This window comes from Anolis carolinensis, chromosome 2, assembly GCF_035594765.1.
Source record: "Anolis carolinensis isolate JA03-04 chromosome 2, rAnoCar3.1.pri, whole genome shotgun sequence".
In the NCBI taxonomy this organism is placed as follows: domain Eukaryota; kingdom Metazoa; phylum Chordata; class Lepidosauria; order Squamata; family Dactyloidae; genus Anolis; species Anolis carolinensis.
The window spans coordinates 49,795,982-49,808,128 of NC_085842.1; the positions used below are offsets into that span (position 1 = coordinate 49,795,982).

General features: G+C 40.3%; 1 long non-coding RNA gene across 1 annotated transcript; it reads left to right on the forward strand.

The window, feature by feature from the left end:
* The first annotated feature begins 2,863 nt into the window (after nt 1–2,863).
* On the forward strand, nt 2,864–5,482 carry LOC134295996 (uncharacterized). The gene is made up of 2 exons (XR_010002546.1): nt 2,864–3,399; nt 3,541–5,482. It is a non-coding gene; the product is annotated as an uncharacterized LOC134295996 (long non-coding RNA).
* Nucleotides 5,483–12,147: the final 6,665 nt, after the last annotated feature.

Sequence of the window (12,147 nt, forward strand, 5' to 3'; positions counted from 1 at the left end):
CACCTTGGAGAGATAGTGACTGCAAATAAAAGGCTTGATAAAAGAAGAAAAAGGAAAGGGAGAAAAGTATGAGGGAAGGGAAGGAAAGAAAGAGAAAGAAGGGAAGATAAAAGAAGGGGTGAAGGGAGGAAAAAGGAAGGAAAGAAAAAGAATGAGAAAAGAAGAGAGGAAGGAAGAAAAAGGAAAGAAAATGGGGAAGGTGTATCAGGAAAAGCAAGGGAAGAAGGAAAGAAAGAAGAAAAGAGAGAGGGACAGGAAGTATGAGGGAAATGGAGGAAGAAAAAAAAGCCACAAAGATAATGAAAACCTAGGCATCAAGAAAAAAGGGCAATCAAAAACAATTTCTTAATAACTAGCTTATGTACTCTGCATTTCTCAAGTATGCATTTTCTACTCCTACTGTGTTTCCCTGAAAAGAAGAGATCCCCTGAAAATAAGACCTAGTAGAGGTTTTACTGTATTGCCAAATATATGACATCCCCTGAAAGTAAGACCTAGGAGGAGGGAGCTGCTGCCGCCAAGGAAGGTGCGTGTGTCACAAAGGAGAAGGAGTGAAAGGCATGCGCCTTTCCCTCCATCTCGCCACACACACCTTCCTCAGCGGTGGCAGCTCCCTCCTCTTCCACCGAGGAAGGCATGAACAGCAAGAAGGAGAAGGAGGGAAAGATGTGCACCTTTCCCCCCTTCTCATTCGTGCCACATGTGCCTTCTTCAGTGGAAGAGGAGAGAGCCGTCGAGTATAAGAAAAGAATCATGAAAAAATAATACATCCCCTGAAAATAAGACCTAGCAAATCTTTGGGAGCAAAATTAATATAAGACACTGTCTTATTTTAGGGGAAACACAGTAGTTCTTAGTAATACTCATTGTTAACTTTATGATTTTATCACTGGACCCAAAATCCTTTTTCTGGATTCACAGAGGATAGAATGGAGGAAAGCAAGAGCAGAAGAAAGAAAGCATGTTACAACTGGAATGATACTCTATTTGAACCATTAGCCAAATGTTCAGAACACAGAACAACATTCCTATTTGCAGAGCTTGCTTTTTGGATATCTGAAACATGAACCAAATCCGCACAAGAACACTACTGGGATGTGAAAAATCTGGGTACATTCATATAGTATGCCACTGGGGGAAAAAGAAGGAAAAGTATTAATAGAAGTTTTCATAATTTAATGTGTTAGAATCTTTGTATGGAAATTACAAATAATGATATGATGCCAGAAGGAAGAATTGAAAAATATTGTAATAGGAAGGAAGAACAGAAATGTATATAACTGTCTCTAACCCAAAGAAAGGGAAGTCACTACCATGGGAGGGGTGGGCGGAGGAAATGGTGCAGTCAAGTACAATTATTGTATAGATGGTAAGAAATATTGCACTGGTTCATGTATATATACATTTGTGTAGATCTGTATTAATTTTATGGACATGTACATTTTAAAATAAAATATATTCTATGTTTATTCAGAAGTGCAACTGTGATCGAGGTGACCCCCCCCCCCAGGACTTTGTAAAAGATAGTTCAAAAATCAAGACTTTATGTTCTATATTTCATATATTTATAGTAGAAGGTGATTGAGACTTTTTACTGGAGTTTACTGTGGATTATCCCTGCACTCTGAGGCAAGAGATAACAACTTCATGAATTGTAAAATCATGCTGCTAAAACTCCACTTTTATGAATTTCCATGCTGGGTTCTCCAGATGTTATGAACTTCGTTCTTATCAAATGTTTTCAATTGTTTATATCATTCATGATTCCCCTTTATGCAATGTAACCCACCTTTATGGATTCTCCCTTATTTCCTTGAAATCTATCTATCTGCCTATATGTATTTGTACTCTTTGGGATCCCTGGAAAATATGTATTTTTCCCAGCAGGGTTTATATTCCAACTTTATTTTATTTTTCATTTTATTTCATATAATTGTCAAATCATGAAATCAAATAGGAAATATTTTGAACTTAACCTGAACCCCAGATCCTATGACCCAGGCTTCCCTTCCCAAAAACAAAAGGATAATCCGCCACCGCTTAATCCAATCAAATTCAGATTGCATGGACAATATATGGCTTGAGTCGCCGAATTCGGAGTATTGACCTAAAGGTGATTCGCCCCCAAGGCAAACATTGTCATATCTCCTCCAAAAGAAAATCCAGGACACCTTAGGAAGGTGCCCTGCAGAGCCTGTCAATTATGACCCATCACCACCCATCTCTACTTCCACCTCTGACACCCCAAGGCATATCTGAAATCTGTATACGTGACAGGAACCCTTGATTGCTGTCATTAATCCCTTTAGAAATCGGCCGGGCAGGAATTAATCCGATCTTTCCTGCTCAGTCACTTCATTGTTTCAATAACTCCCGCCTTCTCCTCCCTGATTGGCTCGAGTGGGGACAAAAAGCAGCTCCCTATTGGGCCAACAGAGCAAGGCGGGAAACGAAAGCCCGCCTCGTTCAACCTTCTAGCCTATCAGCGATCAGATGGGTGGGGGAGGGGGACTCCCAGAAAAGTGTTGATTAAATTTTGTGTGTTTATGTAATGTGTGGGCTGTAAACTCTTCTCTACTCATCCCTTTGCCTTAAAAGCCACCAGTGATATATAGTTTTCTGGGAAGGAGGGCTGGAATGGACTAGCTTAGTGCTATGCTCTCTCTCTCTCTCTCTCCCTTTTCTTCTGTGCCATCTCACCTCCCTATTTTCAAAGGTTCAAGCCCTAATATTTTGTGACCACCCCCCCCCAGAGAAATCCTGCTGCTTCTGTGGTTTTAACTTTTTTTCTTCTCTCTCTCTCCTCAAACCTCCCTTATCTTAGGGAGAAAGGGGTGGGGTGGTGGAAGAATGGATTTATTTTTCTATATGTGAGTTTTTTTTCTCTCTCTCTCCCTTCCACTTCATGTTTTCCTAGGCCAAAATGCGCTTCAACATTCTCCTTTTTCAAAGCTTTCTCTCCCCCCTTCCTTCCCCTGTGAAGGGAACTCCCAGCATCCCCATTTCTCCTTATAAACATACAGTCAAAATCCTGGTTTACTTTTATTGTAAAGGCACTCTTTCACTCTCCGCAGTTCCCCAACAATCTCTTTTCTTCCTTTCGGGTCCTTCTCCCTCCCTTTCCCTGAGTGCATGCGTGTGAATGTTTTAAAAATCCCTCTAACTGCCTTTAAATATGAGGAGGGCATTAGAGTCCAGGGGACCTTCCAGGCACAGCTGAAGAGATCCAGAGGACCGGACCCAACCACCTGACTGAGGACATCAGACCAGACTGCAAGACCCATAATCCATACCTGCCACCATGAACAGTTCTAAGACCTGGGTAGGGGCTCTCGGAGTGCGCTGTGGATTTCATGCAGCAGCTAGAACCCAGAGGCCATTGGAGATGGTCCTGTGAGGGTAAGCCCTGACCCCCAGTCACCCAGAAGAGACAGCCCCACCTGTGGCTGATCTGAGACCCCCACGGGGGAAGCAGCCCCATCTGCCTGGCTCAGGGGCTAGAGACTAAGACACTGCTGAAAGGATTCTTGCACATGGCAGGCTTTTATGGCCAGACCACCGTATGGTGCCCTCCAGCTGGCCTGGTTCTGCCCTGGCAAAGGGCTACTGAGTGCAGGTCTGCCTTTGACGCTGCCAAGGAGGCCCTCATGACATCACCAGGGGACAGAATTGGCCGCCATGGCAGAAGATGTCCCAGAAGAAGTGAACAGGATTCTACCAGTGACCACCATGAGGGAAGGATGTTCCGCCCTCACCAGAGCTGTGCCAAAGAAGGACCCCAGGACTGCTGGAGCCCTCACAAGGTATGAGTGACTTCCCTGACTAACCCCACCACGGGAAGGAGGGGGGGCTTATAATCTGTCCTTAGTTTCCCTAGGCACTCTCTCCTTTCCGTCTCCTCTGTTGGAGTGCTGGACCTGCCTGCAGTCACCAGGAGGCGCCGTGCTGTGAGGCGCAGAAGCTGTGCCCAGTTGCCCCCAGCTGCCAACTACAAAGGGGGGCCCAAGCTGCAGCCAAGAAAAGGCAGCCAAATGGGAGTACTGCATCACAGCCTCCATCATCCCCAGCCCTCACCACCTCCACCTTCATGCTCCATTTCCCATGACTCCAGACCAAGGGACATCTGTTTCAACACCATGGGATCACCCACCACTGACTGAACCTCAGCTTTCACCTCTTCAAGCTCCTGCCCTCCAACAAAAGTCACAATCTGATCTACCAAGGCAGAGGCCCTGCATGCAGTGAAATGTCGGGGCTTTGGGAAATGTTCATAGCCATTTCCAAGCCCCGAAGGGGGGGAAATGTGATCGAGGTGACCACCCCCCCCCCCAGGACTTTGTAAAAGATAGTTCAAAAATCAAGACTTTATGTTCTATATTTCATATATTTATAGTAGAAGGTGATTGAGACTTTTTACTGGAGTTTACTGTGGATTATCCCTGCACTCTGAGGCAAGAGATAACAACTTCATGAATTGTAAAATCATGCTGCTAAAACTCCACTTTTATGAATTTCCATGCTGGGTTCTCCAGATGTTATGAACCTCGTTCTTATCAAATGTTTTCAATTGTTTATATCATTCATGATTCCCCTTTATGCAATGTAACCCACCTTTATGGATTCTCCCTTATTTCCTTGAAATCTATCTATCTGCCTATATGTATTTGTACTCTTTGGGATCCCCGGAAAATATGTATTTTTCCCAGCAGGATTTATATTCCAACTTTATTTTATTTTTCATTTTATTTCATATAATTGTCAAATCATGAAATCAAATAGGAAATATTTTGAACTTAACCTGAACCCCAGATCCTATGACCCAGGCTTCCCTTCCCAAAAACAAAAGGATAATCCGCCACCGCTTAACCCAATCAAATTCAGATTGCATGGACAATATAGGGCTTGAGTCGCCGAATTCGGAGTATTGACCTAAAGGTGATTCGCCCCCAAGGCAAACATTGTCATATCTCCTCCAAAAGAAAATCCAGGACACCTTAGGAAGGCGCCCTGCAGAGCCTGTCAATTATGACCCATCACCACCCATCTCTACTTCCACCTCTGACACCCCAAGGCATATCTGAAATCTGTATACGTGACAGGAACCCTTGATTGCTGTCATTAATCCCTTTAGAAATCGGCCGGGCAGGAATTAATCCGATCTTTCCTGCTCAGTCACTTCATTGTTTCAATAACTCCCGCCTTCTCCTCCCTGATTGGCTCGAGTGGGGACAAAAAGCAGCTCCCTATTGGGCCAACAGAGCAAGGCGGGAAACGAAAGCCCGCCTCGTTCAACCTTCTAGCCTATCAGCGATCAGATGGGCGGGGGAGTGGGGCGGGAAATTCAAAGGGCTGTCAGACTGAAACTTTGTATAAATATGGCTTTATTTTGATTATGTGGTACCCTAGTAGACTGAATGATCACTACTAGAGTCCTTTTCAGCTGAATCGCTCAATAAAGACTCCTTGGCGGATTTTCCTTCAACTTTGGCGGACCTTCTTCATTTCGGCTTCAGGTTGTATTGCGGCTCATATTTTCCTATTGGCTCCGCCAAGGTCCGTTCTCTCAGGACCGGATCGGGACTCTCCTTAAGGGCCCGATCCCCTAAAGCGCGGTCGACAACACAACAAGAAGTCAAGTCAAAGTTTTGACAGAGCAAACATTTGTTTGATTTATTTTGGAAATTACTATCTATGTGGGTAATGAAATAATGCACTGCCTAGAGAGGTAAGACAGACTTGGTATGCAATAGCATCCAGATCTTGGGAAAGTATTCATAGCTCCAGCACCCAAGAGACCAAAAGCAGGGAGACTTATTTTACTAAATCAAGCAGCTATATCATCAGAAACCACCCACACAGAAGCTGATAGAGTGACAAATTTATATAGGATTTGTGACTGAAAAATACCTGACAGATAATGAATGTTGCAGTCAGGATAAAAAAGGGACTCCAAAGAAAATACACACATCTCTGTAAAACACTGATAAGCAAACTCAAGAGTTTTTAGACATTTTAGATGGTCAGAAAAGTCCATAACATTTTTTAAAAATGCTTCACATATAAGAGGAAAACAGCAGAAGGCTGCAAAAAGTTCAAAACCATATGGAGATGTTAGATTGAACAAAAAGCAATAAACCAGCAGGTTTTCTGTTTCATTTCTGCTGTGAATTTATGAGACATTTCTAGTTTGTTCTACAAGTTTTTGAACAGATTGCAGTAAATCTCTCATCATCTATTGCTAGTTACTATCAATTTAAATTCTAAGACAGTGTAGAAACTCAGTCTAGGATTCAGAGGAAGCTAACTACCAGATCAGTAATGTTTAAAGCATGATTGATATTTATATTTGACTTCTCCACTGCAGAAGCTAAAGGCTATTTTTATCAATATTTCTCCTATGTAGCTATACTGATTTTTAAAATCTGATAACTCCGTACAAATATATTTTGGAACACTTTTCAAGTTGTTCTCTCTTACATTATTACCTCAAAAGTCACTTAGGCCCCATCTACACTGTCATATAATAAAGTTTCAGAATGCATTGACTGTACTGAACTGGATTATATGGCATTGTAGATTCATATAATTCAGTTCAATTCAGTACAGTTTGCATTATATGAGTCTGCACAGATGACTATTATGTAGCCCAAACTACATTATATGACAGTGTAGATGGGGCCATGGGATCTCATCCCATGGATTCTGGGTTCCAGTTCCATTCCCTTTGGAAATGGAGTGCCATAGGAGTCCCACAGAGGCCATCACACGATGTAAGAGCACTCCTGTGGGAGTCCACACGACTCTGTTTCCACAGCACATGGAAACAGGGTCCAGAATACATTTTGAGGAGTCAAATGCTACCGGACTCCAAATGGGGAAAGGCAGAGGAAAGATGGACCCCCCCCCCCAAAAAAAATGGAAATCAACAGGAGTTCCCTTCACTTTCCTCCACTTTCTATCCTCTCATGGGATGTCTATGGTCTAAAATTGAAACTTAAAGTCTTATTTCACAAGGCAGATACATGACAATTCCATATGGATACAGAGCCTTCTGTTGGTGCTTACTGATTTAAAATATTATTTTTATTGAAAAAACTGTAATACAAATGTACTAAAATAAGCAAATAAATTATAAAACTGTACATTTTTAAACTCTACTAATCTGCTTTCCAATTAATATAACTACAGTATGACAAAAATATACTACAAACAACACAAAAAACATAGACATAGAACATACAAAATAAAACAAACTAATACACAGAGATTTACACAAAAAGACATACTAAAGCAAACATAAAAGATAAATCTACAGTTCTCTCACTTTCTGCCTGATATTTTAGTCTTTTAAAAAAGATTGTATAATCACAATCCAACATTTATTAACATACTACTAGCTCATAAATAACCACAATGAATAAATTCCCCAAAGATTGTTAGAATACATAGGGTGGGGCAGAGGAAATTCATGCTTTTCAAATGAGTAGTACATTGGAAGGGGAGGAGCAACAGTCATCCCCCTCCACCAGCCGCCAGCACAGACATTGCCATTTCAGTAGCCATGGCACTGTGGACTGCAGAGTATCATGTGTTTGCAGTGGTGCAGTTTTTAAAAAATGGTGAATCCGTAGAGATTGTACAATGTCTCTTCAGACAACTCTTCAATGTTATGCAACATGGAGCAGTACCCAGTTGCAACACTCTACTGCAATGGGTTCATGTGTTTCACACCACAGGAAACTTGATCAGGAGGAAGCCACCTGGCTTTCCTCAAAACATACGGACACCTGAAAACATGGAAGCAGTGAGTGAGCAGTTCTTGCTGCACAATGCAGCAACTTTTCAGATGTCGAGTCAGTCCCTAAGGTACATACTTGACACAGAATTGCACTTCCATGCATACAAGATAATGATTGTGCAGCAGTTGGATGATTGTGTCTTTTTTAAAAGTTCAGCATCTCTGTGGAAGAGTTAGTAATGTATCTAGTTGTATCTAATTTTTATTTTTATTGATAATTTTGTTCGCTTGTATATAGGTCATGGGAGTACATTAAATGTTTTCAGCATTTATTTGGTAAGTTTTTTAAAAAATGAATAAAAATTTTCATTGTTTTCACTGACCATGTTTAAGAGGAGAGCATGGGCAGATTTATATCATACTTTTTCTGCAAATGTTGAATTACCCTAATTCAGTACCAAAGAAATGTTAAAATGCAAAAGATTAAAACTAAGTGTTCAAAACTTCTCCAGAGAGTTTGGCCAATCTGCCAATTATGCCTTTTTACACAATTTCTTTTCAACATCTCACCTTTTTGTCATAAAATCAATAGGAAAAGTTGCTTTTAAGTTTTTCCCCAAAAACCACAGTATAAACAATTTCTATTCACTTCTAGAGACTTTCCACACTATACCTTTGTAGTGCTATGGTTTCACTTCAACTGCCATGGCTCCATGCTTGTTGAATCCTGAAATATGTAGTTTACATAAATGCCTTTAGCATTCTCAGGATATGCTCCACCAAACTGGAAACACAGAATTACCGTGACAGTTACAGTGGAATGATAATGGTATAATTCTGTAGTGTAAAGGGGTTCTGTTTTGGAATGGCAACTGCTATAGCAATGCACAATGTCATAACACTAGGGTACAATAAAGGTGCCATAGAATATCTGTCTGCAACCTGCTTGGGGGTAGCTGTCCTAAAAGATAAAAAAAGATTTTGTTTTAAACCAGTCATTTTTGTTCACATATTTAATGTAGCATGTATCTTTGGACTATTTTTTTAAAAACAGACCCTGATTATATGCTGAGAAACAATTATGATTTAGTACAGGAAAAACCTAGCAATCAGTAAAATCAGCACAATTCCCTCAGAGCAGCATGTGGATGGAATACCATCTGTTGTGGAGGGGGGAAAAATCCCAAGAAGTTTAGACTTGAGAGCTAAATGACACCTGCATCCTATCCTACAAATAAAATAAGATGTATACTTGCCAGCAAATTTGCTACTAGAGCAGAACCAATTCAACGTGAGTAGAAATACATTAACCCCAGCTTGTTCCTCTCAGATGTGGGCAGTGCTGCTTCTTTGATGGCCTCCTCTTTTTAAAAAAATATGGCAGAAAAGTTAAATTTTCAGGCACAAACAGTAGCATTAGACTTTTTCCTAATGAACATCCACAGGATTGTAGATGTTTCTTGTTGACATAATTTTTTTAAAAAAACCACAATTTCTAAAGTTGATTCTTAAATTATACAAAAATTCTCTCTCTCTCTCTCTCTCTCTCTCTCTCTCTCTCTCTCTCTCTCTCTCTCTCTCTCTCTCTCTCTCACACACACACACACACACACACACACACACATGATTTCTACACTCATACACACACAGTGTTTCAAAATGATGGATCCCAGTCTTTTTCACAATGGCAAGATGTCGCAGCTACACAAAATGTTATGAACGGTTTAATGAGATATCAAGTTTTTAGGTCTTACTGTTTTGAGCCAGAAAAAAATTCAAAAATAACTGTACAAATACAGAATATTTCAATAACCCTTATGTTGTGGGGTTGCCATCTTGTGAATGACTGAGGTTGGGAGCTGTTTGTGTGCTGGGAGAGGTAATTTTTTGAAACCTATGCCCCACCTTTTCAAGTGGTTACGTGGACACTTTGTATCCTATCATTCACCATTTTTTCTATAACACACTTTTTGTTCCAAAAAGTGAAATTTGCAGAAACACTGCTTCTTGTACAGGGAACCATTTTTTCTGAACAAAAAACAAACTAAACACCTGTGTGCTTTTCTCCACCAAATAATTCTTCCACAAAGATTTGGGAGGGATATTTCTTTTGTCTTGCATTGGGGAAAAACTACCATACTATTTGTCTTTGTATGCAACGATATAAAAATCATGGATTTATAGCTCTAAGGTAATACATACATATCTAACTTGATAAGCTGTTGCCTGAAGCAAACTGAATAAATAACTATGGGCAAAAGGATTCTGTGTTTGTAAGTAAAATACATGCAACCACTATAGCATTATTTCACAAGTAACCTTTTTTCTTGGGTTGTTATACTTAACCTGCCAGAAAGCAGTCTTTCATACCAATTTAAAAGAACTAGTGGGCCAAAAAGACAGCAATAATCTATACAAAATATGAAGAAATGAGTAAAACAAGGTTGAGTAAATATATAGTACAAATGTTTTTTCCCCATTCTAATGTGTCTTTTTGCTTTACTTTGTCTACCTCAACTTTAATACTCTAAAATGTTGGTTGTTGTTGTTGTTGTTGTTGTTGTTGTTGTTGTTTATATTCTCCTCAGATCAGACATTATAGGGAAGTCTAGAAGACAACATAATTTTTTTTAAATGCATGTATATATTTTATCTTAAAGCAATTTCTTAAAGTAGACATGGTGGCACAGAGGGTTAATCTGCTTAGCTGCTGAACTTTCTGATTGAAGGGTGGGTGGTTTGAATCCGGGGAGTGGGGTGAGCCCCCGCTGTTAGCCCTAGCTTCTGCCAACCTAGCAGTTTGAACATGGAAATATGAGTGGATTATTATGTACTGCTCCGGCGGGAAGGTAACGATGCTCCAAGCAGGCATGATGGTCACATGATCTTGGAGGTGTCTACGGACAATGCCAGCTCTTCAGTGTAGAAATGGAGATGAGCACCAACCTCCAGAGTTGGACGCAACTAAATGTCAGGGAAAAGCCTTTACCTTTACTAATCTCTATCATTATTTATTGTTTTTGCATTAATAGCCTAGATTGAAAGTAGCTGTCATAAAGACTAGCAGTGGTAGCTTTCCAATGGAGATGAGCTATGTATTCAATTTGTCTTTTAACTTATCTTAATGCTGGGGCATTCATATTATACAGGCACCTCAGACCTGATTCATTCTTTGCCTCTTAAATATTCTCTTTTTGAAATGTTAATTGAAAAATTATTTTTTCAACGTAAGCTAGAATAGATGAATTTGTGTGTGTGTGTGTGTGTGTATAATTTCTAACTATTTTTGGATTTGTGTGCTTTGTAATCTTTGATAACTTGGAAGTGCAATGAAAAAGATGAATATTCAAATATGATCCCAAAATATGTGTATGCTGATAAATGGTATTATGTTTGACATTTATCAAAATGCAAAATAATCGTGAGAGCAATAGAATCCTCCAAATACTTTACTTGTAAGGAATTAGCATGGGGCAGAAATGCCATTCTATTGGTGGAAAAAAACCTTCCTGGTAACATAATATGTATTCTTGCTGGAGACCTAATTGGCTCATGGGGGCAGGGGAGGAATCATTTAGCATTTCTACCATTTCACAAATGAAAACTAGGACATATGGTCAAGCAACATCAGAATGTAACCAAGATGGCAAAGGGTATTTACAGTGAAAAAAGGCAAGATGGTGAGAGTGCAGCAGTTTGCTTTTGACTGAGGCTCCTGGAAAGATTCTATTTTCTCCTCTCTCCCTGAATTTGAACCACATGAAGAATGCAAGGATGAAGGGTGGGATTGGGAGACACAAACTGGGACATGTTAAAACCACCTGAAAAAGTGGAGTGACAAGATTAATTGGGGTAATCCTTGCCAAATCTGGACATTTGAAGGGTGTCTAAATCTGAAATGGGACCTAATGGGATCCCTCTCTTCAACAAAAAGCTGTAGAACTGGCCCACTTACCAATATAATTCTGTTGAGTACTGGTTAGAGCTGAGTTTTATAATGCAAGGCCTGAGATAGTTTGCCATTCTAACCACCTTTTGTAAGGATCACACCTCAATTTCCCCATATTTTTCCCAAGGGCATACTGTTGCCTGGTGGCAGTGGCTGTTATCTAACATAGAATTTGGTGGTGAATATTCCAGATTTTGACACAGAGTTTCCTAAAGCTGGTCTTCACTTACAATCTAGGGCTGGAGAATCTTTAATGTATTGTTCAGTAGATATGAGACAATCCAGTCAAAGAGACTGAGGCCACAATCCTACATTGTGAGAGTGAATGCTCTGCCCATGCATTTGCCTCAAGACCCTTGGAGGCCAGTTTCCAAGAAGTTAGGAGAGGAGGGACAGCAGAAGATGAAGTTGGGAGAAGAGAGTTGCCATTATCCTCCCAGATGTTCAGTGACTCGCTAAA